General features: G+C 41.0%; 1 protein-coding gene across 4 annotated transcripts in view; it reads right to left on the reverse strand.

The window, feature by feature from the left end:
* STAG2 (STAG2 cohesin complex component) overlaps positions 1 to 24,025 on the reverse strand; it is a 73,100-nt gene extending 49,075 nt beyond the window's left edge. For 3 of the 4 annotated variants that reach the window (XM_063170588.1, XM_063170585.1, XM_063170587.1), the window contains exon 1: positions 23,916 to 24,025. The gene's annotated coding sequence lies outside the window, so the exon portion shown is untranslated. Of the gene's footprint in view, positions 1 to 22,639; positions 22,956 to 23,915 lie in introns of those variants that run through there. The other variant, XM_063170586.1, reaches the window with a different exon arrangement.

Here is a 24,025-nt window from a genome sequence, read left to right on the forward strand (position 1 = left end):
TTATTACTCCTGTGTTGAACTCAGCAGGCTCTGCTCTTACTCATGTCTAACAGATTTGGTTCTCCAATTACTTCTACCAGAAATCTGTGATCACCACTCAGGATTGTTACATCAAATCATAACACCTAATGGCAAATAACTTTCTAACTAGGTTAAGATTCTGCAAAATCATTTACTACTTACAACAAGTTCACAGCTCCTGAAACCATGATTTGCTTACAAAAGAAAACTTAATTACATGCAGTTTGTTATCACAGGGTTGGGCTATACATTATGGGAAAAGGGAAGATATTTAAAATTAGGTAACTAGATTAGGATTCATGCATGTTTAAGTACCTCTATACAGAAAACAACCTAGTATGCTTCAGTATCATCAAATAGCAAATTTTTTTCAAGTCATCATTTTAATGCCCCAGGCACCAATTTCAAAAACACTGTATGAACAATGAGCTTGTTCTACTACTACACCACAGTAATCTCTTTACATTACTAATGCAAACTGCCAACTCTGTGTTCTTACTCAAAAAGTCACTTAGTGTTTAGAACTGCTGTGGCAATAAATCAGCAGTATGGGATTCTCATGCTGTTGTACCACTAATCAGGATTATAAGTGTAATATCTTGTTTCAACAGAAATGGAATTCAACACGGGCATTCCACTGAAGTTAGTATCACCTGACAAAGTAGCTACACATAATGCTGAGTTACAGTAACACAATGCTCCAAATAAAATGTATTTACCATCTTTCCTTTAGGTTGCCCACATTAACTAAATGTAACCACTTTTAATGTTTCAGAGTATGGTTTAATTGCTCACCTCACATATATTAAAAAACTCTGATTGTTTTGGTCAGGACCTATTACACAAGTGTCAAAACATTGGTTACTGGTCAAACACCTGCTCTGGAGAAGTAACTGCACAAACCATATTGAAACACACTTAGCAGCTATGTCTGGGAAGACTCAACTGTCAATAACCAAAAGTTACATCTTTCCAAGATTTTTCTTGTCCCTATTTCAGCACCATTGACCATTGCCTTCATTTGGACATATCATTAAGAAGAGTTTATATATATAAATCACATTCTGTTTGCAGTAAGTTTCCTATCTCCACAACACACAGGCCAGGGGCCATTGATGCATACACCTGGATCCTCTGTGATTCCATGACCTTGAAAAGGCAAGACTAATATTCCATGCAGAGGATGCTTTGTTGGCATCTGACTGCCTTGGTCTTGAAACAGTATAAAACAATTTCCAGCAGAAGTTAAGAAGAGGTAACATCATTCAATCTAATTGTTAGACAAGAACATTTTTATCCGAGCGTAAATCAGGCGGTTGTTCAGCTTGACCTCCACTTACTATAATCTTGCCCTAGGGTATGAAAATCCTAGATCATTAAATGCTACAAATTTAGTCTTGCAAGCAACCTAAAGTGAACCTACAATCAGAGCCACAGTTTTCAATCTCTGTTAAGTGTTGCAGACAATAGTGATAATGGATAACACGATGTTAAATTGGGCTTTTCTTTGGCAGATTTTAAGTTTGGGGTTTTTTTGTGAGTTTTTTTTTAAGAAACAACTACTATCTCCATCCTTAGTATATTATTTTTATTTCAGGGTGGTTTTGAGATTAAGGGAAAGTGACTACCTTTAAATTCAAAGAAAAACAACGTACTGTTTTTTAAAATTTAGATATAGAGATTTCAGCTGGAAGTTTTTGGACTTTTTCTGAGAAAAGATGGGTTAAGACAAAGCTGCCCACTTCTTTCAGTTATGAGAAACATTTTTAAATGCCAGCTTTCCTACAATTCTCTAGACAGTCAACAGACATTTTAGGAACTGCTACCAATTCATTACTGTGAAACAGATGCCTGCCAAAAAAATTAATTACAGAACATAAATTTTATTACTATGCGAATTAACTTAAGACTTGGTATGCTAAGTGCAAAACTATCCCAGAACTGCAGATCCTGGTATAATACACAGTACACTAAGAAAACAAGGCAGAAGGAGAAAACCACCAGAAAGGTAAGTAAGCACTTTTGCAGCTGATCATAGCAAGAGAGACCTGCCAGGCCACAAAGCAGTGAAATTTCTCTTGTGCAAGTCTGAGCTGCAGGGAAGGAACAAAGGTAAGAACAGAGCCCAGCACAGAGGGAGCCAGGCAGCAGCACCGAACCTCTCCAAAGGTCACAGAAGATGGATGATGGCCCCAAACAAGCAGCAATTAGCTCCTCCTGAACCTCACTTACTGGTAAGGAAAGGTCTAAGGACACAGCTGGAGTAGTTGAAAGACTAAAGCATGAGAATGGGAAAGTCACAGCTGTTCAACGGCAAAAGAAAATCACAGCACATAAACACCATCTGAGAAATGAAAAAAAGCTTTGCAAGACCCAGAGATATCATTCAATTTACAGAAATCTCCATAGGTCTCCAAGGCAATTAACTCCAATTAACATCCATGTATGTTAATAAAAACAAGACAGCATAGCAAGTGTTAAAATGTAGATATTGAATATTAGTACTGAATTTACACACAGTAAACACACCACCAGTGACAAGCTCTAAATAAGCCTTTTTACTCTTGTAGCAATACCTAAAAATAGCATTCCATCAAAATTGTTGTTCACACAGCTTTCTCACAAACAAATGCATAAAACTCTTAACACCTAGGACATAATTAAGCAAATAATTCTGGCATTTTATGACTACAAAAAATCCAATCCACAAAGGATACCTTACCCTTTTAGGCCCAACAGAATGTCCTCAGGACTCTCTGTACCATACACAAATACACATCTCTTCCTTCCAAGCAAATAAATTGTATAATGATTACAGACTACCAGGATACATTTTGCAGCAAGGAAAAGTTAATCATTCTTTACATTACAGAATTTCTGTACTTAATTCTGTATTACAGCCCAACCTGAATATACACATTTTAGAATAGCAATCACAATCCCCTAAAGCCCCCCAAAAGAACATTTAATGGAGAAAATTAAAGTTGTTTCAATTGATATGTTAAGCACTGCATAGTATAAATTGAGAATTCTAATGATATCAACAACCTGGCTTTCCCAAGAATTAATACCCTTAATTTAAATAGAAAGAAAAACATCAATTTGCAGAGAAAAAGCCAATTGTCCAACACTATTTCCAGAAGCAGACACCAAAATATTTTCATGTCCTCCAATAAATGAAGAAAACAAAGAAAAACAAAGAGCTCATCAAGCAATTCACTTCACATCATCAAGCCTTTCACTTCACATCTAAGTTACAACCTTGGAGCAACACATGCAGCAATTTCAAGGAATCTCCAAGTACTTGCTGGACTGCAATATCCACAACCCTCCAGCACTGGCATAAAATTTTGCTATTAAATGTTTCCCCTTGACCAAAACAATGTTCTTGTTCACAACTGCAGCTAATATTTGCAGGGGAGAGCAGACAAAGAAAAGCCTGGCTGCCTATTTAAACCACATCTCTCACCAATTAACACATCAGGGTACATGCACCATGACAATTCCCTACTCTGAAACTAAAAGATAAAATACAAGTGTTAATATTTACCATTCCCCAAATCTACATTAAAATAACACGCTAAATAAATCTTGTTTATTATTTACGAATAAATTACATGATTTAAAACATGTGTGTTTCCCACACAATAGTGTAGTGTAAACTAAGTATGACCATATGGGGTGCTGAAACAAACAAAATCAGACAAAAAAATTTTAACTGTCCAGGTAAAATACCATTTGATGTTTTCTATATCCCACAGTCTCTAAGGTGCAATGACATACTACTTCTCAGCAGTTCTCATATAGACAACTTGATGGCAAAACCTGAACATTTTTACGTGATTTTTTTGCTTTTCTGGAGCACACAAGGCTAACAGTGGGTCAGGGGGGAGAAACAATATAAAGCATCCACAGATTAACTGGTGACTAGAAAAAAAGACAACTTTTATCTTCCTCAGGAAATGAAGAAAATGCATTTTGTATAAAAATTCATTTTGTGAAAATCTATCAGCATATCGGTCAGCAAAACGAAGAAGTACACAGAACTCATACTGGAACAATGAATACAGGAGAAACATCACATGGAGAAAGTCCACAAAAACTAAACAGACTGGAGAGAGATCTTTAATGATGAACAACAACAAAAAAAATCCGAGATGAGAAGGGAAACACTTTGTAGTGACCATGTTTAAATATTCAGCCCTAATGGCTGATAATCATATTCTGTAAGCAGCAGGATCAGAGGTGTGAGGCTGCAAATGCAGTAAATCCCCAAGGAAAGAATATGTCTTCAAGACGTTCTCTTGAAGCTGCTTGTGGCTGATTGAAGCAGCATCAGTAACACGGATGCACACCCAGGCAGCAATGCCCCCCTCTGCCAGGGAGAGAACAAAAGGTGAACACACACATGACCTGGGTACCCTCTCTGCTAAAAGCCACAATATCAAACCAGCACCACTGCAGTATTCCAGACCTTCAGACACAGTAAAGGAGGGGATACACAAACATTTTGTCATGAGTGGAGAGAACTTACTACTAAAAATCTTTGTTGAGCCACAATTGGCAAAATTCTCCTCTTTCACAGGAAATATTGATGCCCGAGTATTTTTAATACAGACAGAATTACTCATGAAGAGCAGTATTTCAAGAAAAATTGATACAATTATAATTCATTATTTTTCAGTCATGTGAAACAAACCTCTCACAAACTTTTATAAGTGACACCAGACACAGATTATCTGTGCTCCAATGAAACAGTTCAAACCCAGAAAAAAAAATTAACACAAAAAGCCCAAATAAAACTATAAACCTGGAACAAAAAGTGTTCATCTTTCTAATCTTCCCTCAGCCATTTTATAGTAGACATTTTTTTTGCTATGGCTGCTTCAGTGCTGACTGTATTTTCATGTGAGGAGCAAGAAAAAAAGACATTGTAACAGATGATATCTAGTTCTTCAAAACCTTCTTGAGCATTAGCATATAGACAGCACTCACACTTGCATGCCTGTTTATCCATCCTTGCAGCACAGACTCCTTTATGATCTCTTACTGATAAGAAGAAAATCAAGAACCAGGCATTCTCACAAAAATGTAAAGTCTCGTTTTAACCTGTGACAACTGCTATGAACTCCTGGAAGGCTTCTGCGATTCCCAAATTAAAAATCCTACAATTGCAAGGAATATGGGCAGTCCAATTACAAACCCAGGCAGTAACAGGCAGTAACTCATCAGCTGATTCATTGGTGGCTCTAATGCCACAAGGAGAATGATGTTCAGTGAAATCCACTTGGAGAAAGTGTATAAATTCAAAAATATTGTCCCTCATAATATTTGCAAAGATAATGTAACCATTATCTTTTTAAAAGGCAGCTTTTTAACTATATTAGCTTAGTCCTTAAAACAGGCTGTTAACCTAACAGTTACCCTGCAGACAAGGCAATCTTCTATTGCTCCTTGAAAAAGCCAAAAGATTGACACAAATATTCTCAATAAATGCTGTAAAACAAGAATTTTTTTTTAATTTAAGGCACAAAATTGTGAAAAATACTATGGAATCTTCTAGTGGCTACCTCCTGAATCTCACAGGCTTTATTCAGTGATGAGAAAAAGCACTAAGCACCCTATGCATGCAATTGTTTTTTCCTCCACAGCTGGACACCAGTGCAGTATAAATGCTACTGGCAAGAAACTGGAGGATTTTTAAGCAGGATATGAGTTTTTCAAGGGATCTTTAAGCAAGGTATATTGTACAAAGTTAAACATGGTTGGCCAAAGCACAAGGAGCTGCGTGACTCTCCACCATGGTCAGTCTAGTTGAGGGTTTTAGGCTACCCCAAAGTTAAACAACTGAAATGTTATAGCTCACCTCAGTTTCAAGCTTCCATCACTAAAATCATATAAAGGAAAGAGCAAGACCACCAAAGCTCACACCTTGCTTTTCAATTCTTCCCTTAGCTTTGCCAGAGCTGCAGTGCCCACCTGGCTCAGCCCTAACAAACCCCACTTCCCTCAAGAGCTCAGCAATCCACCTGCCTGCCTGTTCATTTGTGGCTCCAACAATCACTTTTCTAAGCTTGGGTTTTCACAGCCCAGTTTATGTAGCACACATTATTACACACCCAAGTTAGATTAAAAGCAAAATGCACTTAGAAAAAAAAAGGAGAATGTTATGACCTGAAAATTTCTTACAAACATTTATTAATGAGGACAACCCTGCACTTCTCACTGCAAAGTAATGAATAATTTCAACTAAAGCTGTTGCTTTGAAAGTGTTTGCTTTTCACCCTCTCCATCAATATATACAAGAACAAAACAAAATTTAAGTTCAAGGACTGCTTTATGAACTTGAATTCATGACTAACAAGATTGTGGGCCTTCACAGTCTTACAGGTAGGCTTATCTATAGAAGCCTAAAATGTTTTCTTTAAAAAAAATTTAAATCCTTTGTAACACTGCACAGGAAACTGCACATCTACCTAAAGAATTATGAGTGACCAAATCAGGGAAAATTCTTTATTTCTCCCTTCCCAGCCTTTTGCCCTAACTGGTATTGAGTGATCAAGTCTACTTCCAGAGCAATGAACAGGTCCCTGAAGCCCCAGGGTGCCCCTTACACTTCCTCTGGTTTAGCAGATGTTTTTAAAAGGTCCTGGTAGAGTTTCTTATGCCTTGTCAGTGGCAGTGCTTGATGTGCACCCATTAGCCCACATCTCCATTACTGACAACTCCCCCCTTCCTACTTGTTACTCCAAAGACCATTTACCTCATGAGATGAATTAGCAAACATCAATGCAAGAAAAAAAAATTAATGCAATTAAATAGGGCAGCACCACCATGTCTTGCAGAGAATTCCAGAAGACAGAGGAGTTAGCAGTGTTAAATGACAGATGCTAATCATAAATCTAAATATCTGGGGGAAGGAATGAGAGAGCAGGAGGAAAAAATTTAAATGGTATGGTTAAAGAACTACTTCAGGAAAGTAACTGCTACCAAATTATGATCAGAAGATTAATATTCTGTCATTATGAAATGGACTGTATTTACCTACCATATATTTCAGTATTTATTAAGTAAAATTAGTATTCTTTAAGTAAAATTAAGCTTTTCTGTAGTATCTTTTGTCATTATTTTAATTAAGCTCTCAATGAAGAGCAGTTTAGTAGTCCAGTAATACTTCACAGTTATGAGGAAGTTCAACAATAACACAACTAATGAATTTCATCTGTACCCCATGATGCAATACAAGGAGATAATGCACACAACAGGTATGCCCATCTCTAATGTCAACATACACAGTCCCCAAGCAACAGCACTCAGGGAACAATAACCCAGCCTGTTCCAAGCTACTGCACTGCATTTCCTGAACAAAAACCATCTCACTCCAAAATTAAGCCACCAAAGAGTCTAAACACAGATTAAATTATGAGACAGCCAAAACTTGCAGCATGACACTTAAATCACACCATCTTTCAGGCTTCTGCATGAACATCTGCCTTCTGTGCCAACAAGTGACAGAAGCACAGCCAGGAGTCCTCTGACAGTGACACCACAAGTGTTTATACCTGGACAAGTACAAACCAGTTCCAGATCACACACTCACAGCTCCCTGATGTCCCTAAGACTGAGGCCCACAACTGCAATTCTGCATTAACCAGACCTGCCCTGGACAGAAGATATGTGATCCATCATTAAACCTGCTGGATTACAGATTGATTTTAAAAACAGGAAGAACAGGTCAGCATAGGAAGAACAACTCAGCATCTTCCTAACGTGTAGGTGTGGCATTTTGGATTCACTGACACTTAAGAGTGCTGCCAGGCCTTATGCACAAGAGGTGGGCATTAAATATGATAGTTAATTATTTTATAATTTTTAAAAGTCTGAAGCAATACTAAAAGCAGTATTACAGACAATGGAAACCCTTCCTTTACATAGCACCAGTTGAATTTTGTGCTTTGGGGGAAAAAATGTCAAGAATGCAGAAAGAGAAGACACATACAACTTCAGAAGTCACTAAAGCATTAAAATACAATAGTATTTTTAAAATAGAAACCTTAACTTATAGAGTAGGACCAAGTATCTCCAAAAGTAAACACCTTATTTGTCCAGTAAAACAAATATAGACTAAAACAAACCAAAATAATGTAGTATATGCCCAACTACTTTTTCCTTAAAGACACTCCTTACTGCCATGAGTCTGCATTTTCTTCAATGCTGATTTATCATTATACTATATCATTAAAATAGTCTAAACCAGTGTTTTCTTACCACTTTTGACAGCTCTGTTTCTCAGCCATTCATGTTTCTCTTCATATAAACAACCTGTTTTGCTCTCCTTTTGAACTCATTCCATGTATATCCATAGACAGACATTCCTTAGCATCACTTTCTCAAGATTTGAGGATTTAGTAACAACACTGGTGAAAAACATTTTTCAAGTTACTTTTTTTTGCTTGTTGTTTATTACCATAGAAAATAAAAACTTCTGATTCACTATAGGATACTATGTCAGGATGGGACAATTGCAATAATTAGGTTTTGCATGATGCCCACAACAGCAGTGATTTTACAGCAATATGCAGCTTATACTGTTTGATATCTAACTATTAATTCAGCCATTTACAGGTTCCCCAAAACACATGAAGAGTCCTCCTCCATCCATTTCATTTGGACTATAATACATTCCCAGATTAGTGGCTCCAGAGAAGCACTTCAACAGAAGTAACACAGATATCCCCATGTATGTAAGACTCATGACCATGTTCTAGGATACTGTAGTACACAAGTCCAATACATGACCCATGAAACAAACCCTTCAACTCTAACTTGTTATGTTTGTCATTTTAAAGTATTTTGTACAGAAACTACCAAATCTAAAAATTTTAAACCATCATGCCCTCCAGCAGTTAAAAGGTTTTACACCACTATTATTGAACACTGAGAATATAAAACACATTATCCAAAATGCATTCTACAACTTAAGCATTTCCACCATTCCCACTTACCTCCCTATTTCACAATCTTTGCCTTTTCTACACCTTCTCAACTTGCCACTGACCTGCAGAAATGGAAGCTGTTCAACAGTAACAATTTGGCCAAAATCTAGTTATTTCAAATTTTATTCTGTTATTCCTTTCACTTATCAACTAAGTGATTCAACATTTATACCAGTATTTGAAGAGATTGCATTAACTGTCCCCTTTTTTGCTAAATAATGAATGAAACTACAAACAATAACATAGTAGTTTGATAATACAATAAAATAGATGGGTTGCTACTGGAAAAAAGAGCAGTCCCACTGCCCCCTTCTTGCACTTACTTCTGGCTATACTTCACAGTCAAGGGCACTTGTCATACTCTTTGTTGAGCAACAATCTATTAATTTCTTTTCAAATTAATTAGCTTTCCAACAGTTTAATAAGCTGAGCTGGCTCAACAAAAGAGTCCTGTGGCTGGTGCAGAACAGCTCTTTTGAAAGTCAGTGAGACACTATGGCAGACAAAATCAACTGTCCAATTCCATCAAAAGCAAACAGAGATGTCTGTTCTGTTCTGGTAGCTACAACTGCTTTAGAAGTTGCCATCCACTGCTCCAAATCCAGCCTACTCTCTCTGGCTATGGCACCATGAGGAATATTGAGCCCAAAACCCAAGGGCCTGTACCAAGTGTTACCTAGCCAGCTAGGAAACAGAAAAGCCTGGCCCCACATGCTGTTTTTCCCACAGTAATGAAAATTCTTAACTCACTCTGTTCTGTCTGAATAAATTCAGTGTTCTGATAAGCCAACAGTTGATCACCTTTGCCTAAAGCCTACATAAAATGGCAATGAAAGCAGCAGAAATGTGACAGAAATAGGAAATTGTTTAATTCCTGCAGAAAAATGAACCACTAATTCATTTTACCAAGTACAACCTGGAGTGGTCTCATCTAGGTTCTCTAATCCATTACTATTACAAAGTTACTTCAACACATGAGATACAACCAGAATCTACAATTTGACCATGCAAAGCCAGGAGCAGCTTTATTCCAACACAGACAGCACTCACCACTGAGTAGTTCAATACTCCAAGAGTATGTAATGACAACTAGTTCTAATCCCAATTATTTTCTTCATTGATATGTGTAGTTTCTAAAAACAAAGCTATTAAAAATGAAAATTTTCACTAACTAAGGAAATTTCTCTTTGAATTCTCTGTTAAAAGTTTAAGACCAATAAACCCAATCCACCACTTGACTGAGCGTCCCAAGCTGGAGCCCAATGCCATGGCAGTGCCCAGGCCAGCTGTGGTGCACAAAAGGAGCTGGTTTAGCTCAGCACCACACCTGTGCTAAGGACCCTGGCCTCAATACTTCCTCCTATTAATCCACACTGTTTCCAGCATGCAATTCACTGGATAAACCTCTTTCATGTTTAACTCACAAAGCAAAAGCTGGAATGACAAAATCTTAACACTTAAGCCAGAATTGAGGCCATATTTTAAAAGGATGCTTAACATGAAAACGTATCCAATCCAAATGGCAAAACACACATTTATCACTTCATGCAAACTACAGTTGTAAATTACATGAAGAAAACTATTTATTATCTCTTCAAAATAAAAAGAAGCTGTAGAAAATCCGGCTAACAAACTAAAACAAACTATCTGCAAAACCTGCCACTCAGAAGGGACATTTTTATTAATTACAAATCTGTTTGAAATCCATATGCTGATATTTTATACACTGCTGCAGCAAAACAATTCCCTACAACACAGTAGTCATTTAGAGCTGATCAACAGCATCAACAAAAAACAATGTGACAGTAATGTTCAAAGTAAAATATGGAACTCCAATAAAAACATCCCCAGCTGCTTTAGGTTTGGTGCTGCAAGAACCTTACAGTAATTAAAACACTACCAGCTTAATGAATTTGTCATAGCAGCTCATTTAATAAATACCAGTTAACTGAAAACTGGCATTTACAATGACAAAACACAAGTAGGGTAAACCTTAGTAACTTTTACAGGAATTTTCAACCTAACTGTACATTTTTAGATGAATGACAGCTCTTAAGCAGCAAGCTCAGAATGAACATTATTCTCACAGCATTACTTGTTATGAATATGCTACAGCTCCCCAGACTGGAAAGAAATAAACCTTAATACTGCAGAACCAAAAACCAACAAAGAAAAGCTTGAAATACCACACACAAAATGAACACAATGCCATTCCTTCCCACAGTCAGCATCCTACAATGCACAGACCTCCTGAAGAGCAGCACTGCACTCCATCAGGAACTTTGCTCTACACCACGTGAAACCAGAAGGGTACAGTGACAAAAAATGGTATGTTAATGAGATGATACAGATTATTCTTACTATTCTAGTTACAATATTTTGCTATTTGACCCAAAAAATAGGGGTCATAACTGCCTGTTATTGATTTATACTGACAGAAATTAGGCTCAAACGTTAAGTAAAGATTAGTTAATATTTGCAGAAGAGTTTGAACATACAAAATGCTATGTAAGTAGCCAGTATTAAGTCTTCCCACACACTCATTCTGGCATGCTTCCAAGCAGGGAAGTCCCACAGAAACATTTCAACAGCAGTAAGGAGAAACAGAGAGCTCAGGCAATTGCAGCTATATTCACAACAGTCCTTCTAAGGAGCACCTGCAAAATGGGAAGAACCAATGCCCACTGCCTGCTACAAATTCCAGCACCAAAAAAGAAACTCCTGTTCCAACACAGCTTATATAAACACAGGCTGAACAACCCACATCTCTATAATCCTCTATACAACCTGAAATGATCTGCAGAACTCCAAACATCTTGTAAATATGACTTTCCTGTTGCCTAGTATTCCTGACCAGATTACACCTTCACAAAGCAAAGTCAGCTTACAATGTAGGTGTCAGTTTGATTTTCTTATAGAATATTATTTAAAATACATCACAGTTCTGTCTAGAGCAGACTAGTTTTCCCAGATTTAAAATCTAAAATGACAAGGAACTAGGTAATGAATGACAATGTAATAGCTTCTGATCATTCAAGAGCAAAGTTCTTCCCAAACATGCAAAGAAAGCCAGCACCTTCCTAGCTAGGACCCCATGTTGCAAAAAACACTCCACAAGCTTTCTTCCAAGAGTGGAAGAAAACAAAATGGTCTAAATTGTGCCAAAAGTGAGGTAAAGAGGAGAGGCACACAGCATGTTCAGGCATGTCTCAATATTTCTGAAGGACAGTATTATTTTATAAGATTATAAAAGGGTATGTCTGATTTAATTCTCAGGTACTCTTTGAGATAAGACCTGTAGCCTCAGGATGCCCCAAAAATCTCCAAAGCCAGGAGGGATGGGACTTCAGACCCTTGCAGAGCATGGTCCACACTCAGTAAACAGGCCAAAGCCAGACCTCATGTACAGAACTGGCACTGCAGCTTCCAGGAACCACAGAAAAGTCAAGAGTGCAAAGGCTCATAATAAGATCTAACCACAGCAGGCTGGTAAGCATCCAGCTGAAGGAGGAGGTCTAGCAGGGTTTTTACAGCAGCATCTGATTAACCATGCCAAAGCTGCAAGAAAAATCTTCTGCAACTGTTCTTAAAATCTTCTCTTAGCCCTTCCATCTTATTCCCAGTAACACCTGCACAACTTCTAACCAGCACAGACTGAAACCAGAGAAAAATGTACATCATCCTCCTGCCTGCATAAATTAATGTAAATCACCCACAGCCCTGAATTTCCTTGTGGAGCTCTAATTGATCTATGACAGACTTTGCAACAGTTCAGGGGAGGAAAAAAAAGATAAAATAGAGATCACTGCAGAGATTAGAGAACTCCTTTTGCAATTGGCATGCCAGTCTGGTTTTTATGAGTAAGACCAGGTAGAAAAGTAGATGGCAGCAGGACTAAAGTTTCCTTTTCCTGGCTCTACAGTAACAGAAGACATTGCTACTACTGTTGAACAAGGTAAGTGATAAAACACTTCAACTACTGAAACACTGAGTATTTCTGTATTCTTACCAGCCAAAAGCTGCAATATCCTCTTTCATGCAGAAGCAGGATACATTTGACTTCACAGGAATTTAACCCACAGAAAAATACTTTTCCTCAGCGTCTGTCTCATTAAACCAGTTCACCTGTAGGGCTCAAGTGGCCATAAAACAGAGGCACAAGGCTGCAACAGAGCAGGTGATCAGGACACAGAGACAGAACCACTCACTCATGGAACTGCCCTGTGAGTGGGAAGGCTCATCTTGAGCAGCTTGAAGTGAACAAGTGTGGAAGGAAGAACACCATGAATGAGAGAGGAAACTCTGCACGTGATGTTAAGGTGAAAAATTACCCAGTTACATAACTGCTCAATTCTGTTCTTTCACATCAATGAGGTAACTATAACTAGTCTCTCCACCAACTACCCTGACAGAAAAAACCGTTTTCAACAGACTGCCAGTTTGAGTTCTCCCCTCCAAATCCCATTCAAAAAGCCTTTAATGTTTGATAGTTTGGCATTCAAAAATTAAACATTCAAAACAAACATCTGCACCTTTCCACATCTGGCAATGTATTCTAAGATTAAGTTTTTACATTAAAGCATTGACCTGTACTGTATCTAATAACTCAATGCCAGCATATTCCACAACAGAATAAAGAGAAGATGATAGAACTGGACACACAAGGTACTTTTGGAATGGCTCTAGTATTCATCCCCATTTTCTCCCACATTCCTACCTTTCCTATCTTTCTTGCTATATTTTCCTTTATCAGAGTAATCCCATTTCATCTTCCAGGATGCTGAACTCCTTATACACTAACAAATAATGCTCATTGTAAAGGAACTGAAAAACTTCAGTAAGTTCCTTAAATCCCAAGTTCCCAGGAACATTGAGTCAATTGTGCATCCAGAAGAACCATTTGAATTTTTCCATGCTTCCCTTCACTGGAGATAGGGGAAGACTAAACCCATTTGTAGGCTTATGCAATAATGCATAAATCTCTCTTGTAAACAAAACTTCTCTAACCAGTTCTGAATGCAAGGTATGCTTTGCAGTTTACAGCCTCTTGGCACAAAAAGGAAAACCCTTGAGAATTCAATTTTACAGAGATTGTTACTGCATTTGGGGGTGAATAGGAAGAATCTTAATGAGTAACCTACTGTACATGAAGAGGATGACTTTCTGCATTTTCTTCTATCCAATGCTATTGAACTGAAAGTGTCTAAAAATGTTTTTGACATTTTTATATCATATTGATGTAAACAATCTGTCTTGCCACCTTTGAAAATTTCTGTTTAGCACTAAGTACTGCTCTGAGGCTCTAAGCTAGCTTTAATAAAATCACTGTTTTGCCAAATAGAAATGGAGCAGTATAACAGAGACAATGCAATGCAGCAAGACAAATAAAATTCCTAAAAGCTGATTTTTTTAAAATTATATTTCAACTGTCAATCCACAGCTCATCTGTACAGCTCATGTGTACAAATTCTGGTTTGTTTTATAGCAGAGTGGTAATACAGTATACATGTCACTGCATCAGCAATACCTTTTAATTGATAAACATTTTTAAATTAATCAAATACTAATATATATCAGCTTTGAAAACAGAACTTATCAAAACTAGTTGAAGGGAAGCACACGTAATAAAACAAGAACAGCTTAAATTAGAATATTGAAAATAAATGTGAGTGGGGAAGAAAACCCAAACATTTTCCAGTGTTATTGAGCATTTGCCTTGTTAAACCATTCCTACATTTGATAAATCAACATGCAAAAGCCAGTTTCACCTTTTCTTTAGTCAATTGTTTATAAAGCAAGTAACAACAGACCTATGCCACAGATCCAAGAGAGATACTTGTGCAGCTTTCATTTCTGGTTACCATAGTTTCAAATGAACTGTAGATCTCTAGAAATAATACTTATGAGAAGGAATAAAAATATCACTGCTTAAATATGAAAACTGCAAGAAGAATCATTTGGATTAGTGTATGAATGGCACTTAAGTGAACAGGTAAATGCTTAGGAAAGGAAGTTTTATTTGCAAGACTTTGTCAAACACAGTAATGAAGCCTGAGCAAAGAAGGATAAATACAGCACATGGAACAAGAGGGGAAAGCAGGCACCAAAAAGCCATTCAGTAGCCATTTACCTGACTCTTCTTCTAGAATTCCCAGCAAAAAACCATCACCAGCTCTAAACTGGGACATTATAGTTCCAACCTCCCACATCAAGGGATACTTTCTAAACATATACCGGGGGTGAAAAACATGAATCTTCTCAGGAATTTTAGACAACTTTAAAATCTGAAATAAAGAGGGAACTTCCAATAGGAGCAGCCTAATAGATTGCCAGAGACATTGAAGAAACTTCATCCTCTGAGACATTCCAAACTTGACAAATGTCCTTACAGGACAAGACTAAAGGAGAAGGCTGGATCAGACCTCCAGGGGTCCTTTCCCATCTAAGCAATTCTGGGACCAAGAACAGAACTTTTCATTGTGGCATTACTTCTGGGAAGCAACTGTGCATTCATTATGCAAAGCTTTATTTCATGTGCTGTTAGAAGAAAGTATTTTGGATACAGTTGTCCAAACAGGTACATAAGAAACAAAAATAGTACATAGCCACACACCAAACTGAACTTCCCTGCAAGAATACTGTTCCCATCCCCAAATAGTACAAACCAGCCAGGTTTTACAAATTATTATATTATTAATCTTAAATTATTAATTTGATAGTGTTTCCTGTTCAAATATATTGAAATTGTATTCTTTACACTAAATCAAAATATAATGTATCAATTCTCTATTTCCCTGCTGCAAGCACAGCTCTGCCACATGATATATAGACTGCAGCCACTGGTCATTCTTGCTTTGAAAAAAAAGGATGATTGATCAAGCCTTCCCAGTTTCCTTCCTTGGAAAAACATCATCATAATTGGTATTCTGTTTCTAAGAAAATCAGAAGTGAAATGGCCAGTGGTCAGGATGCACCACCATCTGACACAAATTAAATCAGTTCATCACTACATCCATAATTATAAAAAATGTCTTATTCCAGGACTCCTGTCAGTCAATCACCTTCAAACTGAAAACCAGACACCTCAAATGCATGCATTAATTATGAACCTGTGTTCCTCACATTTATGACTTACATTGGGGATTTTTGTAACTTCAGTAATCTATACATTCAATTACCCACAGCACATTAATAAAAGTAACAGATAAAAAAATAAGACCTCCAATATTCACACTCCTACTCCATAGAAACTCTACTTATAATGAACTCTCCTCGTTGGAACATTATACTCTGACCAAAAAAGAAAAAAACCAACCAATTATATCATTTGCTTACTATCTGCTTACTAAGACTTGATACGGTCCAAATTTTCAGTTGATCCTTATTAAGGGATGACCCAAAAGTTTTACATAAAGGAATAAAAGAATAACAGGTAATAGCATGAAAGACTGAAAAAGCCTTTTCTTGAACAGCTTATTTTTATTTGTAAACAAAGTAGAAATCAATTTTCTTTTGCCCAGATAGGATGCTGCAAGGAAGGCCTTAAAACTGAGGCTAAAATGCTTTGTTCAGTAAAAAACTGCAATTCAGCCATAACCAAGAACCGCAACATTACCTCCCCATCATCAATGCCCACCTCTCTGCAGTCAGTTCCCATGGCCTAAGCAACAGGAAAATATCTGCACGAATTCCTCTCTGCTGTGTGACCTCCCCGAGCACCAGGGCAGGGCTCAGCACAGGCGCCGGCCCTGCTGGGACTGAGGCACCACTGGGGCAGGGAGGGACTGAGGGAGCCTCAGCTGGGGTCAGGCGTCCTCCACATCACCCACAGGCCACAGGCCAAGCAGCATCTCACCAAACCTTTGCAGCAACTCCAAAGCCAAATTTGGAATGTAACCACAACTAAATAAAATAGGCATACCTAAGTTGTTACTTTTTAAAATAGTCAGTAGTTTCAGGAATGTTTTGTCTTTTTTGAAATGTCAGTATATTCAGATTCATTATTTTGTTAATAGGAAACCCTAAAATTTCAGCTATAATTCCTATAAATCTAAACCACTGCAGAGAGATCCATTATATGGATCAGGCACCTTTTGAGACCTTTTTCAAAACACAACAAGAAGTCATCAGCTTGTTCTATCAACCCTTAAACAGATACAAAAATACTTTCCTCTCTAGAGCTATACAGAAGCAGTAACAAGAAACTGCTGCAGAAAACAAAATGATCTCTAGTGTCACCCATACTCCCTTGCTCCATATAATAACTAACATTTACTGAAATAAAGCATAGAAAGTAAAATGCATACAAGGTTGTGTAAGGGCAGGACTAATCAGCCATTAAATTCAGAGCCATAAGAAAATAACCCATTCACCTACCTACCAAAAAAATTTCACAACGAAATCCAAAACCAACCAACACGTTCTCAGATACTTTTTTGGGTAGGTATTGTGATCAGCCTCTCAATCACAGATCACAAACTACCCTGCTATATATGCCAATCTTCTTACATCTACTCCCTCTTCTGATTATATTCTTTTACAAAAATAAGCTTTCAAAAGGCAGAAACCATAGCTAGCTACACAATTAAAAATGTGCAGAATAGACAACAATGAAGTATATACCTGGACAAAGCAGATATCAGACCACCGAATTATTTCTCTCAATAACACAAGAGGTAGTTGCACACAAATCTAGTCCTACCTGTCCTTCATTTCTGACTCAAATTGGCATAAACAAGTTTAAACAGAGACTAGTCCTGGGCTCCTCCATGCAAATCTGTAGCCAGTAAAGGCTAGGAAAAGCCAGGTGCCACATGAAAGCCACAGGGGTACCCTGGGGGATCAAATTTTCCCACATTCCTGTCTCCAAAATTGGGTGCCAGATCTCAGAAAATGCTGTGAAAGGTTTTTCCCTTTCCCTATTCTCTACCCAAGATCTCACAGTTCTAGGAAAATTAAACAGTGGAAAACTTGGAAATACAGAGATACTAAAAACTGATTGAGTATTCTGTGAACTAATGGAACGGCATAACTCATTAAATCTAGGATTCTGGTCTAGTCTCAGTGATCTCACCCATCAAATTGACAGGATTGAGAGTAAAAGGACACAGTTTATGTGCCGATACCCCCGAACAGTGAAACATCTTTCTTGATACAAGCTTGCCAACTTAACAAACCAACACCAGTCCTACAATTGTCTGTCGTGATCTAAATGAGGGTCACCTTCAGAGATTTCCCTTACTTTGTATTTATTCTCACAAAAAAATTAATTTCCAACTTTACCACATTTTTATGAACTTCAAGACAAGAATATTTAAGGAAAATAAATTCTAGTTCAAACAGCATAGGATTAAAACTACAATTTTAACCTTGTACTCTCAGAATGAGTTTTTGCTACAGCACTCTTAAGTAAATACTCGACCTTATCAAAAGTCACATCAGATCCCAAGGCTTGTTACCCTTAAACTACAAAGATGCAGAACTTTTTGAAAGCAGATTTTTTTCTAATATAAAAAGCCAACTGAAGTGACTGTACTAGTCTCCACAGACGAAGCCTGTTCACTGGTTCCCTCTCAGAGCAGCCTTTCGGCCGAACAGTTCCCACCGTGACCCTGCCGGGGTGCCCGAAGCGCTCCCGCCGCCCCCTCCCCGTGAGGGCCCCGCCGGGGGGCGCCCCCTGGGGACCGGGGGCGGCCGCTGCAGCCACGGCGAGCTCGGCCCGCCCCGCCGGAGGGGCTCCCGCTCGGAACCGGGGCTTCACCGCCCGCAGCCCCGTTCCGCTCCACCTCTGCAGCCAAAGCACGGCAGCGGCAGGAGGCAAAGGAGCCCCGGAGCGGCCCACGCCGCACGACTGCCCGTGCCAATGAGCGGGAACTGCGGGACCTTGAGGAACTCCCATCTGTACTCAGCCTTTGAGTTTAAGGGAGTTCGCCTAAAACGCTGGACGGCACTGAATCGAAACTACAGCTGCAGGGTATTGTCACCATTTAAGTTCTTGTGATGCACATGAAAAAGAGCTCTTTCCATTCCTCAATGTATTTGCTGTGTGCAAGCTTTTTTTCCTACCTAAAACTCCAATTTCCCGCTCACCTCCGTTTCCCAAGGACTAGATTATCACTCTCTTGTCACTAATCCTCATATAAGATAAAACTTTCAGAATATGAATGTTTTAAGTGATGCTGAGAAAGAGAGGAAAGCTTTTATTTAAGATTATTAAATTGGTATGTTGCTGGCTGCTATCAATCACTTCTTTCCATGACAAAACAAGTACTGAACCAGATGATGCTCTTGGAAATTCTCACATCTCACTGACAGAGACCACATCGACAACATACTCCTCTATCCAGTATGTTCTCTTAATTACACACATCGACAAAAAAGAGAAGAGGAAAAAGGAGGAACAAACAACACAAGACAAAACAACGTCCACCACCAAAACCCAACAGTACTATTTTGGAAATTCACACCTACAGTATTCTTCTAAGTTTTCAAATCAGTCAAAGAAGAAATGAAACTGTAGGGAGAGATCACACTGAGCTGGAAACCTTGTCTCATCTGACAGAACACAGAATTCCAGTACCACAACCAACAAGCATAAGTAACAAGCAAAAATATTTGCTTATTTTCTGGGATTCATTTGGTGAAAATAATCAACTGAAGTATTTCAGGTTTGTGTAAAACACACAACCTGTTTTTACTGGCACACAAGTCTCAGAAAAACTCATCTCTCCTAAAATATTTGCCTGCAGCAAAACAACTGAGACAATAAGACCACAAATGAAAATGACAAACGAGGATTCTGGAATCATTCTAAATTTGAGCCATAAGTGACAAAGAGCAATCTAATTTTAAAAAGTTTATAAAGCTTTGATGTGCCAACATCATTTCATGACTTAACTAAGTCTAACACAGTTGCTCCCACCACCAAGAGCAGGAACTTTCAAGTGGTTTGTTGCCTGCAGCTATTTTCTACAGGAGACTGCAGTAGCATGTAATATTCAAGAGAAGCTGTCTACATAACTTTATTTTTTTATAATTCAGTTGCTATTGGTAAGTTATACTGAGACGAAATAAACCTGGAGAGTATTTAGCTGACAATTCTATTTACACTCCTTCCAAGTGGAAATTATTTCACTCCAAATGTTGAAAGACTTGAACACGTAAAGTTCAAATGTGATATATTTATGGAATCTGAGTAAGATTACCAACCAGCTAACTGAAGACTCCAATTTATAAAATGAATGCTATTCAAGTAACACAATGCATTTTTAAACTAAGTATTTTAATAAGCTATGAAATAGCAATTTTTCTCACTTCACAGAACCCAGTTTTTTAAAGATATATTCAAATATCACAGAATATTTGAACCAAATCAAATTAATTTGTTTTCAGTTGCGAAACATCAAGACTTTATATCTAAACAATGAGAGCTGTACATAAATTTTATCTTAACTTCTTAAATACAAGTTTAACAAATCCTTACACTGGTTATTGACTTTGTTCAGCATTATCTTCTTAAAACTGTAAATGTATGAAAAAGCTCTAAAAGCATAACTCTGGCCAACGTACATAGCTTGGAAGTTATCTGAAGGCTAGGAAGCATCACAGAAAAATTAAAGTCTCTCCTACCTCCCAGTTCCATGTCTGTGGGTTTTTTGGTTGGTTGAATTTAAGCTTATACAACAGCCAATCAAGTTTACCAGAGCTAACTTCATACAAACAACAGCAACAGAAATTAAGGGGTCAGGGGTTTGTGTCACAGGTTGCACAAAGCCCACCTGTGGACAACACAATGACATGTCACTGGTTTTGCCAAGAAGGACCAACATGAGCCATATGAGTTACACAGCAAGATCTATTTGTCAGAGATGAGATTCAAATAATATTTTTCTCCTTTGTATAACTTCGAAGCTTTTTTAGTCTTTGATTAAGCAGAAGTGTGGGGATTCCAGCCCGTTCACCCCCAGGGCTTTCAGCAGCAAAAAATATTCATGTTAATGTAAAAAGCAATGCATTTCTCACACCCTGTTTCATTTACCAATGAAACTGTTATTGTGCCATAAAAGAAAACAAACTATGTTACCCAATAAAGAGCCCTATACCAGATCAGTGGTACTGAGTTTGTGACTGATCACCAGGAAGACAGAACCACAAAATTATGAGTTGAGGATAATGAACAAGTGATACCAAGATGACAGAGATTAATGATGGTCAATTGCACAATCACTCGTGGTATTTATTTCTCTGCATACAATCAGCCATCCTGCACATGGGTAAGTCTTGGAAGAGTTCAACACCAGATAAATACTCCAGGAATAATAATAACTACTGATTTAAAGAAAAGAGACCATGAAAAACGGAAAAAGTTGTTTCTAATGGGCAAGCACTACAAACGAGAAAGAAGTAATCAACCACAAATGGAGACGGAACTGCCAAGAGTTAACAGGAGACATAAGCAGGGAGACCTATGCTTGGAGAACAACACCTCGCTGTAGGAAACGCCAGGAACTCTCATTCTTGGTCATTAAACACAGGATTCAACAAAACTCCCAGAGAGCGCGAAAGCGGCGTGCAACGGCCTCCAGAGAAGCGATCCCGCAGGCGTTTTGCCCCGGTTCCCTCCCGGCGGGCCGGGGAGCGGAGCGGAGCGGAGGGGCCCGGCCGGGCGCGGAGGAAGCGAACGCCTCCCGCGCGGCGGCGGCCAATGGGCGGCGGGCGCGGCCCGAGGCGCGGCGAGCAGGCCCGGCGGGGCCGCCGTGACGCACTTGGGCAACCGCCCGCCCGCCCGGGCCCGCCGGCACGGCCCCCCCGCCACCGCGCCGGGCGGCGGCCCCGGGCCGAGCAGCGACAACGCGGGGTCACAGCGGCGGCCCGGGCGCCTCGGGAGACCGGACACGCCAGGGTGTGGCTCGGGCAGCCAACGGGAAGGGAGAGCTTTCGAGCGCGGGCAGGGCAGGCGGGGGGCAGCAGCGCTACCCCGGCTACCAAAAAGTAATTAAAAAATAAAACAAACGGAAAAATAACGCCAAACAAACAAAAAACCAAAAAACCCAACGCCAAACTAAACAACCAAGCACACACTCCCCCTCAGTAACTAGAACACCGGACTCGGCAGTGATCGAAACTTTGTGTCACCTCCTAACGCCGCATCCCGTGGGAACACAAGAAAGGAGAGCCGGGCCCGGACAGTATAATAAATAAATAAAAGCAGCGACAGAGGAGCACGATCGCTTCCACGCCCGCTCGCGGGGACGAGGAGAGAGGGGGAAAAAAAATTGAGGTCGGTGGGTCCCGGATTTCCACGGGGTAGACGGATTATACAACGCCAGCAGAACAGAGGAAGGCATGGAGGCAGCGCGGCCCGGAGCACAGCGGTGCGGGCCCCCGAGGCCAGCACGCCCAGCACCGAGGGATGCGCTCGGGCAGGGGAGGAATTCCCGGAAAACGGGGCCTCCCTACCCAGCCATCTGCGGCCGCTCGCTCCTCTGTCCCTCCATCCCCAACCGCAGCAACTATATATACATATACATACACGTATCTCTATATATAGTATTTTTTTAAATCCGAGTAGAAAAAATAAGCGCCCATAAAAGAGAAACACCAGGAAAGCTCTCGTTTCCTACCTGGGCAGGGTTCAGCTCAGTTCAGTGCGTGCCGAGGAGGAGGGGGCAGAGGAGCACTATCTAAAACAAAAGTGGCGCCAAAACCCCCCAGTAAGAAGCATTCTCCTTCCTCCTCCTCCTCCTCCTGCCCCCCTCCCCCACCGGGGCCGGCGAGAGCCCAGCGGGGTTCCAGCAACACGCGGCTCCCGGCATCGGGCGTCCCCGGCACAAGTTGGCAAGCGCCCTTTCTTTACAAAAAAAATAAAGGAAGCCGAACGGAAACTGCCACAACTCTTCCTCTTAGCGGACAGCAGCCGAGGAGCCCGGCCAAAGTCACTCGGAGGGGAAAACTCGACCTACAAAGGCCTTCGCCGAGCTGGGCGCCAGGGCGGGGGGGCAGCGAATGGAGGCGGGGGGGGAAGGTGCAGGTCAGTCCCTACCTACGTCCTCACTCGGGCCGAAGGAGCCCCGCTTCCGCCAGCCCTCCTATGCAACCACGGGGATGGGCGGCCAGAGTTCCCCAGCTCTGGGAAGAGAGACTGAGGAGACAAACCCCGATCCCTCGGCACTTCCCTGCGCGGGGAAGCCGCCGGGAGCGGGCTGGAAGGAAGAACTCGGCTGCTGGGCAGCGGGGAGAAGGGAGCGCTGTCAGGGGTGCGAGTCCCCTGCCCGCGGCCTCCCCCGACATTCGACCCCAGGGCACCGGCAGCCGCCCCACCATTTTCTGTGCGCGGCCCAGCGCTCCCCCCGAGCGCGGCTCGGGCCCCGACCCCATTCCCCTGCCTTGCCCACCCGAGCGGCCCGGCCCGGCTGGCCCGCACACACACCCCACGCACACAATGCCCGAGTCCTCCATCTTGCCGGCAGCCCCTGCTCGGCTCGGCAGAAGGGGGGAGGAGGAGGAGGAGGAGAAGGCGGTTCTCCATTTTAGCTCGCCGAGCGCCGGGCCCGGCCTGCCCGCGGCCGGCTCTGGGGAGGAGGAAGGGGGCCGGGGCGGGCAGGGGGGCCGCTTTCGGCGCCCTCTCGCTCTCTCACTCGCGCTCCGCTCGCCTCCCCCCTCCCCGCCGCGGCGCGCCGGGAACGGGGGGTGGGGAGGCGGGGGGCTGGAGTGTTTTCGCGGCTCGGCCCCGCCGTCCTCCATCTTGGCTGCGCGCAGTCCCCGCGGCCAGCCGGCCTGGCGCCCCGCGCGGGCCCGGGCGCCGCGGGCCCCAGCCCGGCCTCTCATCGCCGCCGCGCACCGCGATCCCGTGTCCCCCCGCCAAACTTCCAGAAGCTTCGCCGCCATTTTCTAACTTACCTTGCCCAGTGTCGGCGTAGGCAGCGAGGAGGCCCCGACGCGCAGCTCCGCTCCCGTATACCCGGCGCGGCTCGCCGGCTACGCGCCCGTCCCGGCCGGTGCCGGGCTGT

Source organism: Melospiza melodia, chromosome 16, assembly GCF_035770615.1.
Source record: "Melospiza melodia melodia isolate bMelMel2 chromosome 16, bMelMel2.pri, whole genome shotgun sequence".
Taxonomy (NCBI): Eukaryota; Metazoa; Chordata; class Aves; order Passeriformes; family Passerellidae; genus Melospiza; species Melospiza melodia.